Source organism: Panthera tigris, chromosome A3 (assembly GCF_018350195.1).
Source record: "Panthera tigris isolate Pti1 chromosome A3, P.tigris_Pti1_mat1.1, whole genome shotgun sequence".
NCBI lineage: Eukaryota > Metazoa > Chordata > Mammalia > Carnivora > Felidae > Panthera > Panthera tigris.
Window position 1 is genome coordinate 27,553,501 of NC_056662.1, and position 19,367 is coordinate 27,572,867.

At 42.1% G+C, this 19,367-nt stretch overlaps 1 protein-coding gene across 3 annotated transcripts in view; it reads right to left on the reverse strand.

Moving 5' to 3' along the window:
- Window positions 1-17,940, reverse strand: part of CSNK2A1 (casein kinase 2 alpha 1) — a 53,223-nt gene extending 35,283 nt beyond the window's left edge. Inside the window, exon 1 of one of the 3 annotated variants that reach the window (XM_042980704.1) lies at window positions 17,811-17,940. The gene's annotated coding sequence lies outside the window, so the exon portion shown is untranslated. The other 2 variants (XM_042980706.1, XM_042980705.1) reach the window with 2 other exon arrangements.
- Window positions 17,941-19,367: the final 1,427 nt, after the last annotated feature.

A 19,367-nucleotide genomic window follows, 5' to 3' on the forward strand; every position in this document is an offset into this window, starting at 1 on the left:
AGTAGCAATGACGATGACTACGCCCAATCTTGGGTTTCTCAATAATTTTCTCCAATAAAAGAAATGACAGCTCCTTGGAGAAATGGCTGATTCAAGAATGGGGCAGGAAAAATACAAGATAGCCTGGCAAATCTTGTAGTCGAAGGGACATGAAAACCAATGTGAAAGAGCATCATTGCCAAAGCTTGAATGATAGAACGATGGAATTCGATCATAACCCTAAAGAGTAAAATAAATATCCATGAGTCCGCCCTATATAAATAATTACATAAATTTTGAAAATCTTCCCTACATAAGAATTCCAACTTACATATACATTCAGGAAGAAACAGAAAATCACCATTAGGACCAGCAACAGTAAATTACTGCGGCCAAGATCCACTGACAGATGCTTAACCTGGGGAGCAAAACTCTTAGGAGAAACAGGATTATCTGCATAGCCTCTAAGTATCTCCTCATTAATCTCTCTGGTGGTTTTAACACAGTCCACAAATATTCCCTCAAAGAACTGGAACTTAATGTTTCTCCCCTTGAAGTTGGGTTGGACTTAGAAAAGACCTTCTAATGAAGAAGTATGTAGAAGGAGAAATAATAACTCTAGAGTAGAGAAACATGGCAGACACGACATAAACATCACTAACGATAAGTTACGTTGGCATCATATAACCTTGATGCAATGTGATAAGAAAGACACGCCATCTCTGTGGTATTCTTAAAAATTCATAACCATAATCTAATCATGAGAAAACATTAGTCAAACCTAGACTGAAGGACATTCTACAATTTTACCAGTCTTTCCCAAAAGTGTCAGTCTTGAAAATCAAGGAAAGACTGAAAAACTGTCACAGACTGGAGAAGACTAAGGAGACATGACAACTAAATGTAATGTAGTATTCTGGATTGGATCCTGGACAGAAAAAGCACATAGCTGGTAAAATCCAAATAAAGTCGTTTAGTTAGTAGTATTGTACTGTAGTTAATTTTTTTAAGTTTATTTATTTGTTTTGAGCATGCATACATCAGCAAGGGAGGGGCACAGGGAGAGGCAGAGAGAGAATCCCAAAGCACCATGGAGCCGGACACAGGGCTCGATCTCACGAATCATGAGATCATGACCTTAGCCAAAAATCAAGAGTTGGACACTTGCTCAACTGAACCACCCAGGTGTCCCTTGTTAACGTCTTAGTTTTAATAAAGTGTCACAGTTGTGTGAAATGTTAACACTAGGGGGAACTGGCAACTCTTCTGTAAATCTAAAATTATTTCAAAATCTTTTAAAAGTTAAATACTGGGGTGCCTGGGTGGCTCAGTCGGTTGGGCATCTGACTTCAGCTCAGGTCATGATCTCTCTCGCCTTTTGTGAGTTCGAGCCTCGCATCGGGCTCTGTGCTAACAGCTCAGAGCCTGGAGCCCCCTTCGGCTTCTGTGTCTCCTTCTCTCTCTGTCCCTCCCCTGCGATTACTCTGTGTGTGTGTGTGTGTGTGTGTCTCTCTCTCTCAAAAATAAACATTAAAAAAAAATTTTTTTTTAAGTTAAATACTGACAATACTTGATGTTAGAAAGGATGTGAAACAACCACTCTCAGAAATGTTGATGGGAATGCAAAATGGTATAGTTGTTCTGGAAAACTATTTGGCAGTTTCTTATCAAGTTAAAATTACATTTTTCAGATGACCCAGCAATCCCAATCATAGATATTTACCCTAGATAAATAAAAACTTATGTTCATAATAGCCCATACATGTACATTTACAGCAGCTCTATTCATAATCAGCAAAAAATGTTAACTAAATGGATAAACTGTGGTCCATCCATACGATGGAATACTACTACTCAGCAACGGAAAGGAACCATTGATCCAACTTCAATGAAACTCAAAGGCAACATGTTGTGTAAAAAACAAACACAAAAAAAATCCAGTTTCAAAATATTATACATTGTTTGATTACATTTATGTAACATTCCTTTTCTAAATTTTTAAAATACTTTTTACAAATGTTTGTTTATTTTTAAGAGAGAGAGAGACAGAGCATGAGTGGGGAGGGATAGAGGGAGAAGGAGACACAGAATCTGAAGTAGGCTCCAGGCTCTGAGCAGTTAATACAGAGCCCAACACGGGGCTTGAACTCATGAACCATGAGATCATGACCTGAGCCAAAGTCGGACGCTTAGCCACTGAGCCACACAGATACATTTATATAACATTCCTGAGAAGATAAAACTATAGTGACTGAGAACAGAATAGTGGCTGCCAGAGAATACAGGTGGGTGGCTGGGAGTGACTACTGAGGGTACATGACAGAAGTGATAGAACTGCTCTATGTCTTGGTTGTGATGGTGGTTACCTGAATCTCTGTGTGTGTTAAAATCCACTGAAACTGTATGCACAAAAAGGGACCAATTTTACTTATACCGATATTAAAAATAAAAATTTTTAATGGGTAAAATATCATATGCTGTATACTAAAACAAAATTTAACATAGCATTAGTATGAACAACTTTATGCCAGTAAATTTGAAATTCTAGAGGAAAAAGAGTTACTAAAACTAATACAAGAAGAAACGAAAACCCCAAGTAGTTCCATAACCTGTTTAATCAGTACTGTAACTGTAACCGGTATCAGTTTACAACCTCTGTTCTAATGTCTTTTTTACTACTGTTTAACATTTCTAACACTTTTAAAAAGTTAAAAAAACTTGAGCGCCGACTTCAGCTCAGGTCATGATCTCACGGTTTGTGAGTTCGAGCCCCGCGTCAGGCTCTGCTGACAGCTCAGAGCCTGGAGCCTGCTTCAGATTCTGTGTCTCCCTCTCCCTCTGCCCCTCCCCTGCTCACACTCTGACTCTGTCTGTCAATAATAAATAAACGTTAAAAAAAATTTTTTTTAAGTTAAAAAACTTTTAAAATGTTAAGCAAATGCGTACTGAATATGCTTTTTCCTCCTTCTCTGTGCCTGTAATTTTATGACCTCCAATAATGCCGGCTAGGAGAAACTCTACTCACCCTTCAACAATCAGCCAAGTTTTATATCCACGATGAAGCCTTTCCATGCCTCTCCCAAACAAGCCAAACGTTCCTCTATTAGACCAAAGCACCCCCATATACTCATTACATTATCACATGTTTTGTTTATGCAATTCCCTCTCCTCAACAAATTATAAAACCAAGAACCTAGACCATAATTTATTTCTCTTGGTATACGCCTTATATTTATCAAAATGCCTAGCATGGTAATGTATTCCATACATGTTTGGCAGACTGAATATTAGGACAGTAACAAACAATATTTTGTCAAAAATCAACTTTGCTTGCGTACGGACCTGTTCATGCTCAAAATCGAGGAAAGAAGTTTGGCTCATCAAATATGATGAGTATTTGATCTACAGCTAATTTTATTTTTTAAATGTTTGTTTATTTATTTTGAGAGAGAGGAAGAGAGAGCATGTGAGTGGGGGAGGGGCAGAGAAAGAAAGAGAAAGAGAGAGAGAGAGAGAGAGAGAGAGAGAGAGAGAGAGAGAGTATATATATCCCAAGCAGGCCCAAAGCTGTCGGCACACAGCCTGCCATGGGGCTTGATCCCACGAACATCATGACTTGAGCCGAAGAAAAGAGCCGGATACTTAACCGACTGAGCGACCCAGGCACCGCTACAGCGAATTTTAAAGACGCTCTTTAGTCTTACAGAAATCACATCCATCACCAACACCAAAGGTAAAATAGGAATACTATTATTTCCCAATGAGATATGAAACCAGTCAACATGTGTGAGAGATGTTTCTTTGGAACCACAAGCTTTTATGAGGCTGTGTGTTACCCATGTGATGAGCACAGTGCCTGACAATCTGTGATAGAGCCATGGAAATAGTTATTACTGAAAGACCCGAACTTTGGATTTACAAGGCACCATGAGGTTACAGAAAGAGCGAGAACACTGGAACCACTAAGACTAAATATGACCTTGGATCTATCATTTAACTTACCTAATTTCAGGAAGGAAGGTGCAGAATGTAAGGAAGAACACTGGCTGGCTTCCAACTCTCAAGATATGTGAATGCTATTTCTTAGAATTTATATTTGTCACTTTTAAACCTAACAAGTTCAAGACCTAGGTAATATCTTCCCCATTTTACAGAAGGCAAGTCAGAATAATCTCTATAAAGTCACAAAGAGATGGGGATTTATTGTCTAGATTCACAGCCTACTCATTCTGTTCTATAGCAAACGATGTCCCATTTGGCTCACACAGTATTTTTTCCCCCAATTTTAAAAACTGATATAAAATCCACGTGACAAAGGTCACCATTTTAAAGTGCACAATTCAGTGGTTTTTAGTAAATTCACAATGTGCAACTATCACTACTATCTGATTGCAGAACATTTCTATCACATCAAAAAGAAACCCAATACCCCATAGCAGTCATTCCTGATGCCCACCTCCCAACTAATCTGTTTTCTATCTCTATGGATTTGCCTATCCTGGACAATTCATATAAATGGAATCAATCCTATAATGTGATCTTATGTGTCTGGCTTCTTTCATTTAGTATGTTTCCAAGGTTCATCCATGTTGTAGTTTCTGTCATAGTAATTTATTACTTTTTATGGCTAAATCCACCGTATGGAAGCACTACATTTTGTTTATCCATTTATCAGCTAACAGACATTTGGGTTGTTTCCTCTTTTCGGCCACTATGAACAATGCTGCTATGAACATTCATGTACAAGTTTTTCACACAGTGTTTTAAAAAAGCAATTAGCTATCGAGTTTAATTATGTGTTAAAATTTTTCATTATAAATACTTAAGTGTGACTTAGCTGCCAACACACACACACACACACACACACACACACACACACACACACACAAATTAACCTTCAATTTCTCAAAAGAAGGAAGATGAAAAGGTAGGTAGATCTGTCTGATAACAATAATCCTGTATTCTCGCGCTGATAAAATCACTTGGCTAGGGACGCTTGGGTGGCTCAGTCGGTTAAGCGGCTGACTTCGGCTTAGGTCGTGATCTCACGGTTAGTGGGTTCAAGTCCCGCGTCAGGCTCTGTGCTGACAACTCAGAGCCTGGAGCCTGCTTCAGTTTGTCTCTCTCTCTCAAAAAAATAAAAAATAAAAATAAATAAATAAAATTAAATTTTTTTTTAATTTTTAAAAATTTTTAAAAATTAAAAAAAAAAAAATCACTTGCCTCAGCTATGTTATGCAACAATGGGATCGATCTAAACCCAACCATTGGAGATGCCACAGGTAAACCTGGACAACTCTATTCATTTATCTTACTGGTCTGATTCCTGTAGGTATTTGAGTTAGCAATCCCTGCTCTATACTAAATACATATATAAGATTAGAAAACTAATTAATACTACGTATTTTACAAAAGTAACTGGCGGGGGGGGGATACAGACAAAGAAAATGTTCAGCATTATTACATGCAATGGCAAGCACATTTACGTTCTCAATTTCAGACCATTTAGAATTCCAATTCACGAGACGCTTTTTGCCAATTAAGAAATGCAGAACCAGGGCGCCTGGGTGGCTCAGTTGGTTAAGCACCCAACTTCTGTTCAGGTCATGATCTAACCCCATGTTGGGCTCTGTGCTGGCAGCTCAGAGCCTGGAGCCTGCTTCTAATTCTGCGTCTCCCTCCTCTCTGCCCCCCACCTCAAAAATAAACATTAAAAAAAAGAAAAAAAGAAATGCAGAACCAAACATGGATTTACAGAAAAATTCTAATGGTCGACGCCCTTCCTCTGCACTTCAACAGCACTCTTTGCGTACCCCTTCCATCTAGCATGGTCATCGTACACATCTTTTTAGCTGAACAAAACTCCAAGGGCAGAGAATAGTGCTTCTGTATCCTCAGGAATCTAACACTAAAGCTGACATATGGTCTAGAAATATTTGTTGAAAGACTAATAGTGTGACAAATGATAAATCAGGTAAATTGGTTACAGTACTTAAAATAATGAATGAAAAGGCGAAACTTATTTGGGCTACATAAATTATGGCATTGAAAATGGAGTCCATCAATGAGATCAGAGGTAAATGAAACTCCTAAAAGTACATACAAAATAGCATGTACAGGTGTATTTTTGTGAAGAAAAGGTCTGTAGTTTCTATTACAGGCCCAGAGGAATCTGTAAACCCCAGCAGAATTAATAATTTCAGAGTTGGGGGCCCTGGGTGGCTCAGTGGGTTGAGCGTCCTGACTCCTGATTTCGGCTCAGGTCATGGTCTCACGGTTCATGATATCAAGCTCCATGTAGGGTCTGTGCTATCAGCTTGGGATCCTCTCTCTCCCTCTTGCTCTGCCCCTCCCCTACTCACTGTCTCTCAAATAAATAAATAAAACTTAAAAAAAAAAAATCAGAGACAAAAGGTAATATCCTCTTTAAACATTGTAAAATATACATTTAAAAAGGTTAACTTGATAATTTTCATAAGTATTAAACCATTAAATTTCTCAAGCTAAGTACAATATATTATCCCACTCTTTCCTGAAGGGAGAGAGGAAGACAATGTATCCTAGGCTCCAATTTATGTTCTAGCAGGAGACCTATGCTTGATGAATGATTAACAAACTGTCAGTTTCAGAAAAGATAAGGTGGTATTCAGAGTCAGGTGAGGACAACAGTTCTAAGCACGGACACTTTAGTTTTGCTTCACTGTATAAAAAAGTAAGAACCTGAATTTTTTTTTTTTTAATTCTTAATGTTTATTTATTTTTGAGAGACAGAGTGCAATCAGGGGAGGGGCAGAGAGGGAGACACAGAATTCCAAGTAGGCTCCAGGGTCTGAGCTGTAAGCAGAGTCCAATGTGGGGCTTGAACCCACGAATCGTGAGATCATGATCTGAGCTGAAGTCAGTCGGAAGCTTAACCCAGGTGCCCCAGAACCTGAATTTCTTTCAAATGTCTAAATTTGAATCGTTTATGGTTGTTCATTTGTTCATTCATTCAGAGAAAGAGAAAGAGAGAGAGAGAGAGAGAGAGAGAGAGAGAAAAGTATGCCAGCAGGAGAGGGAGAGAATCCCAAGCAGGCTATCAGTGCAGAGCCCAAGGTGGGGCCAGAACGCATGGGACACACATACCATGAGCTCATGACCTGAGCCAAAACCAGTAGTCAAATGCTTAACAGACGGAGCCACCCAGACACCCCTAACTTTTAAAAGTGTATCTCTTCAATTGTATGTGGAAAGAGAATTACTTTAGATCTGAGAGATACTTTAAAATAGTCTTTTCTAAATTTAAAGCCAAGATTATCTTAAGATTGGCGGCCTTTTGCGTCTTAAAACTGTTAAAAAACTCAATTACCAAACTTCTAAATCAGTGCTTATTGCCTTTTTAAAATTCAAAACACCAAGAGAAAGTAGTATTTGTATGGCACACTGGGATGAGTGATCAAGACTTTTGGACCTAAAGACATTGGCTTGGATGCCCTGTATGTAGCCTGCACAAATGGCCAGAGGGCTGAGGGGACCAGTACCTCAGCGCATCTGTTAACTCACGCTAATACAGGCTAATATAGCACATTGGCTGAAAAATCCAAGTTTAAATAACATACAGAGATCACAAGCTGAAACTGTCAGAATCCATGCAGTAAGTTGAAAAAACTATTTCATAACTCCCCTTGTTTCAAGGGATATACATATAATCATCTTTTCCAACCTCTTAATCCAGATATAACCATTAATGAACAATGACTTCTTCTGAGAGACTATCTACTTGTATGTAGGTCATTGGCACAAAAAACAAAAACAAACACAAACTAAACCTCCTAATCTGAGTCACCTGGCTGGATCAGTCAGAAGAGCGTGCAACTCTTGAACTCAGAGTCGTGAGTTTGAGCCCCATTCTGGGTGCAGAGATTAATAAAAAAATAAAAAATTAAAAAATAAATAAAATAAAATAAAATAAAATAAAATAAAATAACATAAGCTTCATAACCCTAACTTGGAAGAATAAGCCAAAATAAACAAACAAACAGGTTAATGGTAAACATGAATGTAAGATTAAATGAAGTTACCTTTCCAGCTCCACTTTATAATGATTCTATTTTCTTATCTCAAGGTCATGGACAATATTCTCTCTCATCTATCAAGCTAATGCCATGTAAGTAGTGGTGTTTTGTTTCTTAAATTGGGGGAAATATAGACAAGGTTAACAATTAGCTCCTTGACAGTTCCCTTAACCCACTCTGACCTTCAAATCCTAAGACCGAATAAGCAAGAACTACCCATTCAAAGTCAACAGCCTAAGTTTCTTCTGGCCCTGTTAAGGATCCAAATTTGAAATATAAATATTCACAATAATACTCGATAACTCACATAGTTATTGCTTACATAAACCTGCAGGATATTTAAGACATTACAATCCTAACACAGTATGGGGCCTCCTGTCTTTATTCCCATCTACAAAATTTACAACATTTCTGTTTTAAAAGGCAACACACTCAAGCTTTCCCATAAAGCAAACCAGCAAGTATGAAATAACAAAAAACATTAGCATTTGGGCTCTGTGTGAATTTCATTTCTCTACCTTTAAGCCAGAAAAAGAATCAAAGTGTCAATGTTACATAAATAACATAGCAACAGTGGGAGGTCTTCCAATGAAGGGAAGTATCATAAGAAAACCCAAGCAGTTTGACTTACTTGAATTAAGGCAGCTCTACCTCAAACATCTGACATAAATGTGAAGTCCAGTACTGTCTCCAATAATACAGAATAAATGATGGGCAAAGAAGTCTTCATCTGTATATCATTTTACTAGGCAACACAATCAAAATAAAGTCACAATCTGAAACTTTGTTCCACTGGCCACAACCCTCTGGAACCCAAAGACAGAAAACTTCATTTGAGATCTAGAGTAAAGTATAATCCAGCATTTATGTATGTAATAATAACTACTGCTGTCCATTTGAATGCCTCTTATAAACCAAGCATGGGAGGAAATGTTAACTCCCATTTTAGAAATAAACAGGTTCAGGGGCGCCTGGGTGGCTCAGTCGCTTAAACATCTGACTTCGGCTCAGGTCACCAACTCACAGTTCATGAGTTTGAGCCCCACATCGGGCTCTCTGCTGTCAGCACGGAGCCTGCTTCATATCCTCTGCCCCCCTCCCCTGCCCCTCCCTGCTTGTGCTCTCTCAAAAATAATTAAACATTAAAAAAAAGAAGAAGAAGAAGAAAGAAAAAAGAAACAGGTTCAGAGGTTATATGACCTGCCAAAGATCAAAGGATTACTAGGTGAAGGAGGCCAAATTCTAATCCTACTCTGTTTAGGATTCAAAGCCTAAATAGGTTATTTTCACTAATTAAACACTACTTCCCTAATTCTGCACACTGATTTAGTAACAGCCTACGATACATACTACAACGAAATGGGTTGCTTTAAATTTGGAAGCAAGGTGAAAGGTGGAGGATGTGAGTTTTAACAATCAGGAGCCTTCATTAGTCTCTTATCTGAATGGGATGGTCACCAGGAGACAATGGTATAAAAATCGGGTTTTAAAAGATGGAAGAGGCACCTGGATGGCTCGATCAGGTGTCCAATTCTTGATTTTGGCTCAGGTCGTGAGATGGAACCTCGGGTCAGGCTCTCCACTGGGTGTGGAGCCCGCTTAAGATCCTAAGGTTCTTTCTCTCCCTCTCTCCGGCTCAAAGATATAAGACCAACTCCAAAGCAGATGGCTATATATATATTCAGTCTATATAGTCATAAATACGTAGAATGATTTATGTACTTTAAAGTACTCATAAAGATAGGTTCCTGCTTTGCCTACCGAGTGTCTGATTGCAAAATTCAGAGCAAACAAGAAAGTTAAGATCATACCTGAGAGAATAGGACATAGAGAAAATGTTAACACAGGAAAAAGTTCTCCTCCAAACATATTCCTAACACATAATACACAAGTACAAGTAAACTGTGATCAAACCACTGGGGAATAAGACCTCTGATCCAGGTCCACAAGGCTACAGGTGAGCAAACCTTGAACTTTCCCTGAGTATGAGCTAGGCAGATTCACTTCTCTACCTAGAAGAGAACCCTAGATTCACCAAGACTAGATAACCACTCTGGCAGTGTATACTGTACCCGAGCAACCGAGGCAATCTACACTGGGTGTAACTTACATACCCGACCCACCCCTAAATAGCAATTCAGTACCTCACTCACCCAGCAGGACACACCAGAAACAGGAAGTACGGGTCAAAAGGCCTCATTAAAAAATAAGAACTCCTGGCAGCAGAAAATGAAAATAAAGAGCAGTAGCACTGCAACGAACACATGGTCTTCACTGACAGCAAAGAGAAAGAACTCACATTAGTCAGGCATCCAGTATTTTATAAAATATCTCTTCATCCTCACAGTAACTCAGAGAAAACATTAGCTGGTACTTTAGTTATTAATCCTCACAAGAACATCTGAGGTAAGTACTACTAACCGCCATTTAAAGATGAAAAAACTGAAGGTTAATAAATGGCTCAAGGTAGCTGCTACCCTAATTGGATAGCAAAATCCAGGTTTGAGAGGTTAAGTAACCTCCAAATATGGTCATCTCACTCCAAAGATGGAGTTCTTTCCAGCTATCCTGTTGCGCCCCCCCTACCCCCTCTCGCAGTCTCAGTTAAAGAATTCCATTAAGAATGAGAAATTCTCAATCCCTCCCCCACCCAGATTTCTGTGTCTTTACCTAAGACACAAAGCCAGTAGGAGTTTTCACAAGAAAACATTTCAGAAAGGTACTACATTGTGGAATGATATAGGATTACAAAATGTCATTCAACTGTAAGCTTGGGAACAGGGACAATCTAGAAATTCTTAGGGGCACGTGGGTGGCTCAGTCGGTTAAGCATCTGACTTTGGCTCAGGTCATGATCTCACTGTTTGTGGGTTCAAGCCCTACATGGGGCTCTGTGTTGACAGCTTGAAGCCTGGAGCCTACTTGGGATTGTGTCTCCCTCTCTCTCTGCCCCTCCCTTGCTCACACTCTCTCTCTCTCTCAAAAATAAATAAAATACTCAATTTTTTTTTTTTTTTAATTTTAGAAATCCTTATGATAGCACCTACCAGACATGTAGCAGGCATTCAGGATCTGCTGAACAAGTAACACCTTTTCACTGGTTATAAATTCAATAGCCTAAAATGGCTATTGTGTATTTTCTGATATGACATGATTCAATTTTTTAGGAAAATAATTTACCCACTCATTTTTCACAGGGTTGCTTTCTTAAAATTTATAGCACATTAATGAGATAGCTAAATTGAGAAATGCCCATTAGTGCATTAGTCATAACTTCAGAAAAATTCCAAGTGTTCACTTTTCCAAGCAGATTAAAATGTTTCAGCTAGTAAAAACCTGTCAGAAAAATCCACAAGATCAGAAAGTATAAAAGGAAAAGAAAAAAGTAGCCAATACAAGGGCATTTAAGATGTGACACATATAAATTATAAAAGATTATTCTAAATGTATCTGGGTATTTAATGCTAAAACCCTCACTTCAGATAACCTGGTATCTTCTATGCAAGAAAACACTATTACCACTAATGTTAAAAAAAAGCTTGCCCACCATAGCGACTGTTGCTAAGTAGGCTTCTCATGTCTAAGGCTGAATGACACAGAATTTGTAGAAACCAATGAAATACCGCTCCTAGCAGGATTCACCTTAAACTTTTAAAAAGACTCAATCCTTGATTTCTATGTGGGAAAAGAAGGGTATCTGGTCAACAACTAGGTCTGTTGAAATCTATCCCAGAGCATATCAAATATTTAAGAAAAACTACCAATTGTCTATAACCCAATGCAAATATACCCTTTGTTACAATGACAGCAATTCCTTTTCCTTAATCCTGAAGGAATTTCTTTGTTTGAAAAGCTAGCTGGCCCAGATTTCTATTAAAAAATAGCTAAATGATATACCACTTTTGAAATTATCCATCTTAGGAGTTCAAAAAAATTTAGGTGTACAAACACACTAATACTCTTGGGAAACAAACTTGGCCCAGGTCACTCAATGAATTTAACAGACCAAGGATCAAATCCAGTTTCTCATTTCTTTTTTTAAGATTTTATTTATAAGTATGCTACACCCAATGTGGAGCTCGAACTCACAACCCTGAGATGAAGAGTTGCATGCTCTACCGGCTGAGCCAGCCAGGCACCCCAACCAGTTTCTCATTTTAAATCAAGTATCACAAACATTATCATTCCCTTAAAGTGCTAAGACCTTATACCTAATCCAGTGCTAAACTTCACCAGTTCTGTTTCTAAATTTATACAAACTAACGGGATTATGCAGAAGTTGTCATATAGTTGCCAAAACAACTATCATAAATGTTACAACAGTTAACATCCTTGGGGCACTTCACATGGTAGGTACTGTTAAATGTGTTACACTATCTCAATCCTCACAATGACTCCACAAGGAAGGTGAGGCAGAGAGAATCTGTCCAAGGTAAAACCTAGAAAAAGGGCAAGGCGGGGAGTGCACAAGGAATACAGTTCAAAAGCCATGTATCTCCACTGCCTGGACCAGGATTCTAGGCCAGCTCCAGGGCTGATACCAGGTTGAGCTACTTAACCTTCATGTGGCCCAATTTCCTTTACTCTAAACCCAAAAGTCAAATACATAATCTTAAAAAGGCCTTCATACCCTGAAATGTTCTAATTTTGTAATCATCTTTCTATTCAGGTAACTAAATTGAAAAGAAGTGGTCTCCTTTCCTCCATCCTCTGAAGTCCCCACTAAAGTTGAGAGTCTACATTTTATGAATCAAATCAGCAGGATACTGCGGCAGGACAGCCTTTCTTAAAAGTTAGAACTCCATACTGCAATTATAATTCCCAAATGTGACTCTTAACCTCAAATGACAAAGACAGGGAGAAAAGACGTTACAACAACTTCGGGTTGGGGTGGGAAGGGTAAAAAGAACAGACTACTGTATATAGGTGGTTATCAATTCACAAAAAAAGATCACCCATTTCCATCTCCTCTAAAAAGTTAGAAATAAGTCTTTAAAAGGCTGTCATATAAACTTATTGCTTTATTCAGCCAATAAAAATTAATGAAGAAATTATGTCATTTACTCAAGACATTTATTATAGGCAAGGAAAAGTCATCAATTTATAGAAATCCTACCAAAATGGCCTAGAGCTCTAGAATCCACATTTTTCAATGCTAGTCATCTAGCCAATTCCAATTGTATTTAAGGGCAGTAACAGGATATTTAAACACTAAGGAAAAGGCATAGGTTCTACTCAACACAATTACTTTGTGAAGTCTTCTAGAACCAAATCACTTTGCAGAATAATCTTTACTACTTCTGTTCTTTAGAAAACAATCCCCCTGAAATTTTCTTTTTTTATTTATTTTTTTAATGTTTATTTATTTGTAAGAGAGAAACAGAGCATGAGTGGAGAGGGGCAGAAAGAAAGGGAGACACAGAATTGGAAGCAGGCTCCAGGCTCTGAGATGTCAGCACAGAGCCCAAAGTGGGGCTCGAACTCACAACTGTGAGATCGTGACCTGCGTGGAAGTCAGACGCTCAACCAACTGAGCCACCCAGGCACCCCTATCCCCCCGAGAGTTTTAAATAAAATCAGCAAAAGGCCTCTATTCGTTTTCTACTGTTGCTGTACAAATTACCACAAACATAAAACAACACAAATTTATTATCTCACAGTTTCTATAGGCCAGAAATCAGGTGCACTTGGCTGGATCTTCTGCTTAGGGTCTCCCAAGACCAAAACAAACAAACAAACAAACAAAAAACCCTCAAGATGTCCACCTTGCTCTGTTCCTTGCTGACACTTGGGGCAGGGACAGGAATCTGCTTCCAAGCTCATTTAGACTGCTGGCTGAGTTCAGTTTCTTGTGGTTGTTATGACTGATGCCCCCATTTCCTTGCTAGTGGTCAGCAAGGGGCTGTCCACATGCTTTCCATGAGGCCCCCTCCAGTAATGGCGGGTTGAGTTCCCCTCATGTTTCAAATCTCTAACTTCTGACCCATCTCTCTGACTGCAGCTGGACAAAGTTCTTTGCCTTCATGTTAGATTGGCCCCACTCAGAAAATCCAGGATAATCTTCCTATCTTAAGATACTTAAACCATAATTACATTTGCAAAGTCCCTTTTGCCATATAATGTTAACATATTCAGATTCCAGGATTAGGGTACAGACATCTTTGGGGGGAGAGGGAAGGCAGGGTGTCACTTCATCTACCACAGCCCCCCCTCTGACCTCCATTGATTCATATCTTTCCCAAATGCAAAATACATCCATCCCATCCTAAGGTCTCATTCCATTATAGCATCAACTCAAGATCCCAAAATCTCACCTAAAGGTCATCAATTAAAAAGTCCCAAATCTCATCATCTAAATCAGGTGTGGATGAGGCTTTGTGTATAATACAATAAGAACTCCTGGGGCACAATTTCTGAAAACAAAAACCAAGCTACCTGCTTCCAATACACAAGGGTGGGACAGGTATAGGGCAACAGTTATAGAATTCCCAGTCCAAAATAGGAAAATGGAAGAGAAAGCAGATCCATTGGTCCAAAGCAGTTTCAAAATCTGGGCAAACTCCATTCCATTTCAAAGTCAGGGAAAAATCCTCTGCAGCTTTCAGCTCCACCTCTCTGGGCTCTTGGTTCCAGCTTCTGAGTCACCCACATTTTAACAAAAAGCAGCACACTCACACCTGAGTTTACCAGCCCGTTTCCTGCCTAGACTTTGGGGGGTTTTAACAGACCTCTTTAACTTTCATACTATGTCTTTCAATCCAAGCTGGCATCGTTTTTGTTAGTATAAAATCCTCAAGGACCTCATGGACTTTACGTAAATTTCATAGGGGTTCACTGTTGTTAGTCAGACTCCCAGGCACAAATACATCAGGCTCCACCTTCCACACTTTGCTTGGAAATCTCCACTGGAGAGCCAGGTTTATTACTTACTAGTTCTCTTTTCCACATAACCACAGGATACAATTCTAAACTTACTTGCCACTATGTAACAAGGATCCTCTTTCCTCCAGTTTCTAATACCTGCCTCATTTCCCCCTGAGCCCTCACCAGGAGTCAACATCCATATTTCTACCATCTGTTGTAGGTCTTTTCTACCACGCTCCTCAAAAATTTTCTGGCCTTCATCCACTTCCACATTTTGAGGTAACAGTACCCCACTCCAGGTACCAAAAATCGATACAGTGTTCTACTGCCGCCGTAACAAACTGCCACAAACAGGAGTGGCTTCAAACAACAGAAATTTATTATCTCAGGTCACAGAAGTTTCTGTAGGTCAGAAGTTACACGGGCTCTGGCTAAGTCTTCTGCTTAGGGCACGAGGCCAGAATCAAGGTATATTCCTTGCTGGAAACTCTGGGGGAAGAATCCACTTCCTAGCTCATTCTGGCTGTTGGTCACAATCAGTTTCTGGCGGTTGTAGGACTGAGGTCTCCATTTCCTAGTGCCGGCTGTCAGCTGGGGCTGGTCTCTGCCACTGGAGCCGACCATATTCCTTCTCATGCTTTCCCTGTGGCCCCCTCTAGCAACAGCAAACGGAGTCCTTCTCATGGTCGCAATCTCTGTGTTCACCCTTCTGCCCTCCCTTGACTCCCAGGTGGGGGTCAAGTTCTCTGCTTTCAAGGTCTCGTGTCAGTAGATTGGGTCCATCCATGAAATGCAGAATCATCTTCCTATTTTCAGATTCGTGACTCTAAGGAGATCTGCAAAGTCCCTTTTACCATGTAACACATTCACAGATTCTGGGAATTAGAGTATGGACATCTTTGTCGGGGAGGGTATCATTCTGTCTACCACACACCCAAACCCTAAGGGAAGGCTTTCAACTCAGTTCCTGAAGAAAATTTCCCCTTTCTCCAAAGGAGTATGTGAAGTAAAGGTATCTGTTCAGAGACAGAGACAACAGTAAAATCAAAGACTCAGCCTGTAACAGTGGCTAGGCAACAGGAGAACTAAAAATACACTGTGGAAAGGAAGCTGCCACTTGTTTCATCCCCAAACAGCAAGGCAAGAAACCCATTACACAGAAACTAACCTAACGTTCCCCTTCAACGTGTGCTTCTCTTCGCTACTGTATTCCATACAGGAGGACATAACCGGGCATGTCGGGGTTTAAAAAAAAAAAAAAAAAAAAAAAAAAAGTTGCCCCAGGGTGACCTAACTTTGTAATCAGTGGATAAATCAACCCAAGCACACTTCAAATCTTTTCTTTCTTCAAGTTGTACACCCTCCCCCAATAGCAAATGAAAGTCAAGTATTTCAAAGTCACAGAAGGATAAAGGTGCCCAGGTCAAACAGCAGTTGACGTTTTTTGGTTTTTGGTTTTTTAAATGACACGAGGGAGACCCGCTATTGGCCCTGGTCTTTCAAGGGCCCACCAAGCCAGTTACGCCAAATCGACTTACAACGAAACAAAACACTGCAGCAATTTCCACAAGGGTAATATTCTGAAGTCTCGCCCACCGTTTGGTTCCTGACCACACCTTTTACGTAGAACAGAGGACCCCTAAATATACCAGCTGGTCCCTTTAACCTACCAAGCGCTTACTACCTGCCAGGTACTGCGGTAAGCACTCGACACAAAGTATCCTTTTTACCGCTCACCGTAAACGTACGACCTAGGAAATCCCACGGCCCCCACTTTACAGATAGGAAAACCAAGGCTCACAGAGATCAGGGCACACAGCTAAGTAGCAAAGGCACTGACATTTGAGAACCCAGGCCCTCTGGTTCTTTAGCCCTGGCCGACTCCGCCACTCCTTAGGTGTGATGCAGCCTCCTAACTCCTGCTAAAATCGTCCCCTTCCAGTTTTCTTTGCACGTCTTCTCCCCGTGCCCCCTTCTCGCAGACCTCAGCAGCTTCAAGGCAACCGAGTCCTTCCCAAGTCAAGGCACCACCTTCGTGTCGGAACTCTTCCCTTCCCACAATAGCCAAGAGTCAAGAAGCGACTTCTTCCCACCCTGACTTCGCTTTCCAAAAACAAACTACCGAAGCTCCACCCATCACCTGCTTAGACTAGAAACGTTCCGACGCTGCAAAACAACATACAACAACAACAACAGCAGCAAAAAAAAAAAACAAAATAGAAGTCGTACTCTTCCGAAAGGTCACAAACTAGGCTGGATACTGCTGGCCAACCTTCCATTCTACATACTTCTCTACCACCCAGGCTCCCAACTAACCCTGAACTCCCAACTCCACCCATTCGGCCCCACTTCGCGGTCCCTTCCCCCTTTCTTCCCAGCGACCTCGCCCGGGGTTCCCTCCTCTTTGCACCCCAGTCTGCAGGTGGGAAGCCCAGCCCGGCCCACAGGGACCCTTAGAAGGCCCCCACCCCAGCTGCTCCGCTTCCCGGGAGGGTTCACCCCACCCTACCCATCAAGCACCACTCCCCTGGGCACCCTCCCCCAGCATCCCCCTGTGGCCCCACCCCTCAAGCTCCCTTCCCCCTCAGGCGACCCCCTCCTCCAAGTTGCCCCCTAGTCCCCGCCCCAGTCCAGCCCTCTCCCCCGCCATAAGCGGGACTCCAGAAAGCCAGTTCCCACCCTCACATCAGCCTCTGCCCCGCAAGCCTCGCTCGCGGTCCTGAACGGTGGCCCCAGGCCTCCCCGATGGGCTGCAGGGGCCTCGGCTGGTGTGTGTAAGGGGGGGGGGGGGCAGGGGAAGGCGATGGGCCGTTCGGGAGTCCGCTGGGAGCGCGAGGGCCGACCGCGACCCGTCGTCCTATCCCGGACCCACCTCCACACACCAACGACCTCGCCTGGCGGCTCCCACAGTACCTGTGGTGGAAGCGGCAGCGGCGGCGGCCGCTCTCCCCTCTCCTCACACAGACAATATGGCGGCGGCGGAGGAGGAGACACACGGCTCGGCCGCCAGCCGCAGGGACCAGAGCGAGGCTGCAGCCGCCGCTGCCGGAAGCGGAAACCCCCTTCCTACCAGGAGGCGGGGCGGGACCGCTTCCGACTCCGCCCCACGCAGAATCCGGCTGAGTGCGGCCATGCTGGGATGTGCTAAGGTGTCCCTGCGGGTGCCGTTCCGGACTGGGGGCGCAAAATGGGAGAAATTGTCGCCAGAAAGCATACTAACGAGATTTGCAGCGATTGAGCGCGTTTTGTCTCAGCACCTGTTAGGAACTGACGACAGAAAGAAGGCGAAACTCCCGTACGTGTACAGTTGGTTTGCCCCAAGCTAAGATGGCGGTCCCTATGTTTCCCGCACTTCACCCAGCTGACGAGTCGCCCCAGTGGACAAGCCAGCCGGCCTTTCCTGAAGCATGCGCGACCTGCAGAGCTGTAAAGCAAAGCATTTTGGGAGTTGAAGTCGGCTGCTCGGACCCCTCGTCTAGGGTTAGGGTTCCAGCAGTACATTTTGTCTACTCAAACTTTGAGTTCGCGACAAACGAACGGAAGTTGGACCCTCGGGGTGGTGTGATGCAGGAGTGGAGCGAGTGACGATCCAAGCCCTGTAGAGACTGAGACCTTATTCCTGCCTCCTGCAGGAGACCTATTTAGAACTACCCATCTAGAATGAAGTGTATTCTCTCCCTTCAGTCCGCCACCCGTCATCCTCCCCGCCCGCCTGGGCAACTTCCCCCAAAGCAGCTACAGGGCACTTTCTATCTTGCAAGCCTGATCACGGCGTCCTCGTGGGTTAAAATCTTCCAGGTCTCTCCTTTGGTGCACCAAAGATAGCCCAAGTTCTCTTGACATCCAAATTCCCGCATAAATTGGACAGCCCCAATTCCCCACCTTTTTTGACACTGCTCCCATTTCTAGCCTCCTATTCTGTGCCTCCACTCTCAGATTTCTGATGCTTCTACCCACGAAAGCTTGCAAACTTCCTGCAGCTCATCTGTGTTGCCTCTCTCCCTTTGCACTGGCGGTTACTTCTGTTACTGTCACCTCCTGAACTGGCTAATCAAATTAATTCAGGGGTCCTTTTTTCTGGGGATCGTCCCTCCCTTGAACGTCCCCAGACGTAGGTGTGGCCACTCTGCAGCCTGACAGGCCTCTAGCCTGCCTCCTCCATCAGACTGTGAGCCCCCAGTGGACAGGGCTGGGTCTGATGATCACTGTCCTCTGCGCAGGCCCCGCTAAAACCTCGTGTGTTACTGAGAGGAATTCAAGTGTTAGCCTCACCTCTAGTGGGGCAGAGGTGTGAGGGCTGGAACAAGGGTGAGGAGACTGGGTTATTTTCGTACCAGCTATTATCCCTGAGCTGCCTCAGAACAGCTGCCTGGCCCAGGAATGGGCCTTCCCACCCTCTCCAGCCCTCCTTTCACAGTTTGTCAGCTTACTGGCACCTCTGTTCCCAAAGAGACCGATCTCCTCCCCTAT